This window comes from Brassica napus, unplaced genomic scaffold (genome assembly GCF_020379485.1).
Source record: "Brassica napus cultivar Da-Ae unplaced genomic scaffold, Da-Ae ScsIHWf_2775;HRSCAF=3548, whole genome shotgun sequence".
NCBI classification, from domain to species: Eukaryota; Viridiplantae; Streptophyta; class Magnoliopsida; order Brassicales; family Brassicaceae; genus Brassica; species Brassica napus.
Window position 1 is genome coordinate 95,001 of NW_026016045.1, and position 5,000 is coordinate 100,000.

Consider the following 5,000-nt stretch of genomic DNA (forward strand, 5'->3'; position numbering starts at 1 on the left):
GACCCACGGTGCAATAGGAATAGGTAAAGGCATGTGTAAACCATAAGGATGCGACCTGGATTTGGTTTTGAGACAGACAGTGCACTTGGAGCAAAGGCTCTCGACGTAGCGCCTCATCCGGGGCCAATAGAAGTGGTCGGACAGGACACTCAGAGTTTTGTCCCGACCGAAATGCCCCATCAATCCACCCCCATGAGCTTCTCTGGTCAGTAAATCTCGCATGGAACCATGAGGGATACACAGGCGTTTCTCCTTGAAGAGGAATCCGTCCTGCTGATAGAATGGACCCATGGCTCCCTTAGCCGTGTTACTGTAAAGCTCAGAAAAATCAGGGTCAGTTTCATAAGATATTTTGAGTTGCTCAAAACCCATGATCTTAGCCTCCATGGTGGTAATGAGTGTGTGGCGCCGGGATAGGGCGTCGGCCACTATGTTGTCCTTTCCCTTCTTGTACTTGATCACATAAGGAAAAGTTTCCACGAACTCCAGCCACCTAGCATGCCTCTTTTTAAGTGTGGTCTGGCCCCTCAAATGCTTAAGAGTCTCATGATCTGTATGAATAATAAACTCTTTAGACAAAAGATAATGTTGCCAAGTTTCAAGCGACCTTACTAGAGCATATAGCTCTTTATCATAGGTGGGGTAATTGAGGGCGGCTCCACTCAATTTCTCACTGAAAAAGGCCACTGGCCGTCCTCCTTGGGTCAGCACGGCTCCTATTCCTGTCCCTGAAGCATCACACTCAATCTCAAAAGGTTTATCAAAGTTAGGAAGAGTTAGAACCGGTGCATGTGTCAAGCTATATTTAAGCCTGTTGAAAGACTCCTCTTGGGCAGGGCCCCAAGCAAAGGTTACATTCTTCTTGATCACGGAGGTCATTGGGGCGGCAATGGTACTGAAGTCCTTCACAAATCGTCGATAGAAACTGGCCAGTCCATGGAAGCTGCGGATATGTCCGATCGTGGTTGGAGTCGGCCAGTCTTGTATCGCCTTGATCTTCTCTTCATCAACCTTCAGTCCCTGTGAACTCACAACAAAGCCTAAAAATACCAATTGATCAGTGCAGAATACACATTTCTTAAGGTTAGCATAAAGGCCTTCTTGCCTTAAGGCTTTCAAAACCTGTTCTAGGTGTCCCATGTGTTCAGTTAAAGACCTGCTGTAAATCAAGATATCATCAAAGTATACAACCACGAATTTACCAATGTAAGGTCGGAGGACCTCATTCATGAGTCTCATGAAGGTGCTAGGGGCGTTGGTAAGGCCAAACGGCATCACCAGCCACTCGTATAGACCTTGCTTGGTCTTGAAGGCGGTTTTCCACTCATCTCCTTCCTTCATGCGGACTTGATGGTATCCACTCCTGAGATCAATCTTAGAAAACACAACAGACCCACTCAGTTCATCCAACATATCATCTAATCTAGGTATAGGGTACCGATATTTGATGGTTATGTTGTTGATGGCTCGGCAGTCCACACACATGCGCCATGACCCATCTTTCTTAGGCACTAGTAGGACCGGGACTGCACAGGGGCTAAGGCTCTCGCGGATGTAGCCTTTGTCCATGAGATCTTGGACCTGCCGTTCCAGCTCCTTAGCTTCCTCAGGGTTGACACGGTAAGCGGCTCGGTTTGGTAGTGGCGCGCCGGGTACAAGATCGATCTGATGTTCTATGCCACGGATAGGGGGCAAACCGGCAGGGATCTCGTCAGGGAAGACATCCTTGTAACGTCCCATGAGGTCTTGTACTACGTCCGGTACTTCAGGAGCTTCTAAACCTGCAAAACAACCTTCCTTAAAGATCATTAGTAGCACCTGTGTCTCACGTTGTAATGATTTAAGCACTTGTCCAGAAGTCATGTAAAGGTTAGTGTTACTTACCTGGCCGGACTGCGTCATTGCCTTCTGCATATCATGAACTTCTTGAGGGCTGAGAGGTGCTAGGCTGTGCTTCTTGTTGTTGTGGACGAAACTGTAGATGTTGGTGCGGCCATGGTGAAGTGTCTCCTTGTCAAACTGCCATGGCCTTCCGAGAAGTATATGGCCGGCTTGCATGGGCACAACATCACACTTGACCTGGTCGTGGTACTTGCCAATACTGAAGGACACAACAACTTGTTCGGCAATCTTGAGCTCAGTCTCATCATTGAGCCATTTGAGACGGTATGGTCGAGGATGGGCAGTTTTGATCAACCCTAGCTTATCAACAAGATACTTGCTAGCCACGTTAGTACAAGATCCGCCATCTATGATCAAACTACATACCTTGTGATCAACACTACATCTGGTGTGGAAGATGTTCTCCCGCTGGATGGTCTCTGGGTCAAAGAGGGTGCTAAGGGCTCTCCGGGTCACTAGCAGCTCGCCTGTCTCCGGGTAGTCGGTTACTTCCTCATCAGAGATCGCTGCCGCGGCCTCTGCCTCATCTTGGGATTCATACTCGCCATCCCCCTTTAGGACCATCACTCGTTTGTTTGGACAATCCCGAGCATAGTGGCCCTTGCCCTGACACTTATAACAAATGATGTCACGAGTACGCAAATTTTGGGCTTGAGTCTTACCCTGCTCCGGCTTAGATGCATTGGACGATTCAGCCGGGTTTGTCTTGAATCGGCTCTCAATCTCAATCGTCTTGCCCTTGTCGCCTTGCTTTGAACCCGGTTGAGTCCAAGCAGGTTTGCTGCGGCTGGTACTGGCCGTCTTGCGCTTGATGTGCTGCTCGGCTTGCGTAGCAAAGTGCAATAGATCGTTGAAGTCTTCATAGTGTTGTCTCTCCACCTTGCGGGCAATGCGGTCTTGCAGCCCTTCCAGGAATTGGGACATCATTGTCTCCTCGGGCTCGTCGGTCTCAAGCTTATTCCTAAGAGCCTCGAACTCCTCAAAGTACTCCTCCACAGTCTTAGTTCCCTGCGTAAGTTTACGAAAACGTTTTAGCACATCACGCTGGTAGTAAGATGGAATGTACCTCGCGCGAAGCTTGGTCCGCATCTCGGTCCAATTACGCGCTCTCCACACTGGCCCGGACTTGGCAACGTCTCGATCCCACCACGAAAGAGCATTGTCCGTCAGCTGGGCTGCTGCTAGGGCAACCTTCTTGGCCTCACTATATTGGTAATAGTCGAAGATGTACTCCATGCGCTTCTCCCACACGATGTAGGCATCCGGATCAACCTTGCCGGCAAACGTTGGGGGATGAAGCTTAAGTGCCTTGCCTCCCAACCAAGGCTCTTCCTCTTCTCGGTCTCGACCTCCCCTATGGTCGCGGCCTCCTCCTACTTGGGCCCGGGGTCCTCGCGCGTTCCTCCTACCTCCCCGGTTTGGCCTCTCCTCGTCCTGACTGCGCGTATCATCGGTACTGTCCGCGTCCGAGTCAGTGTCATGCGGGTCCGGCTGATGCCTTCCTGGTGGTCGAGGTCCGTTGGGCCTGCCTCCCTGCCGGAGCTGAGCAAGCTCGGCTGTGATAGTCCTAAGGCTCGCCCTCAGTTCTTCATTGTCAGCTAAGAGCTGAGCGTTTATGGCCGCTTGGTCTTGACCTACATCTCCCATAGTTCTCTGAAAGAAACTCAAAGAAAGATTAAAGGCAAGAGGGGGTTAAATAGTTGCTTGGGTCGGATACTATGAGTATCGACCAAGGCTAAGAGTAAATGCAAAAAGTTAAGACAAAAAAATCGAATCAGGTTTGAAAAAGGAAAGAGAGAATATATATATATTTTTTTTTTTGAAAACTTGGAGAACAATCCGAAAATTTAAAAATAAGAAAAGTGAATATAAAAATTTTTTTTTTTTTAAATGGAAAAATCGAAAACTTGGAGAACAATCCGAAAAAAAAATTAAGGAAAGTAAATATTTTTTTTTTTTTGAATTGTGACGGCTAGGGTTCAGAAAGAACTGAGTTTCGCAGGAAACTTCAGCTCTGATACCAAAATGTTGTAGGCACGGGTCGGAGGGTCGAACGGACGGACGGACGGACGGACTGACTGATGGCCGTTCCGCGGTTCAGTCTTGCCACGGATGGATGGTACTGGCCGGCTTATCTCTTGCTTGTGTTCGAACCTGAAACAGATAGGAACCTTTAGTGAGTTTTCAACAGGAACAAGAACAGAAACTAGATATGATTCTTTTGGTTTTTATGGAATTGGTTGAATGAAATCTAAAACAAAAGATAGAGAAAGGAATAGATTGGCGGATGGGATCTGCTGCTGGACGTATGTCTCTCTCAGCAAGATGCCTAGGTCGGACAGGAAGATAGGTATGGATCCGGCTCTTGCTGGACGTATGTCTCTCTCAAGATTCGGACAAGGAATGGAATGGATCGAAGGACGCCACAAAGAACAATGGATCGGCTCTTTGATATGTCACACGGCTGCTCTCAATGTTTCACACAACTGAAAGACTTAGGGTTTCTTTGCTAAAGCAAAAACGATTTTCATAAAAGACTTAGCCGAAAAGTTGGCAACTACAAGGGTTTAAATAGATGTTCCTTACTGGACTTAAAGATTAAAAAGGCCTAGACAAATGGCCAAAGTCTTAACCGAAATAAAAATAAAGAAAACAATAGACCGGTCGCGGTTTGAGATGTCCGGATCAGAACTCATAGTATGCTTGCTTGTTGCCTCATTAAAACCTTTCGGGAAAACCCAGTGGGACAAAACCTCGATAAGGAAAAAGAGTACAACACATACTACTCCTTCTGATGGTCGGCTATATCTCTGAACCGGAAGCAAGTTGGTTGGATGGATTGAGTATGAAGGTGGAAATGGTCAGGCCGGCTTCATTCTGGCCGATGGAGGAGAACTGGCTCGAATGGACAGGGTCTGGAACCTCTAGTGGTTCACCGGTGTCTTCCAGCTTCAAGTCAGACAACTCCTGGATCAATAGTTGCTTGAACCCGGTTTGTTCCTGTGCAAGCAACTCCTGGACAGCTTTGGCAAATCCAGCTCTTATAACTCTTGAACCGGACCTTGTGGTAGGGCCTTTGCGGATAATGGGAACCTCAG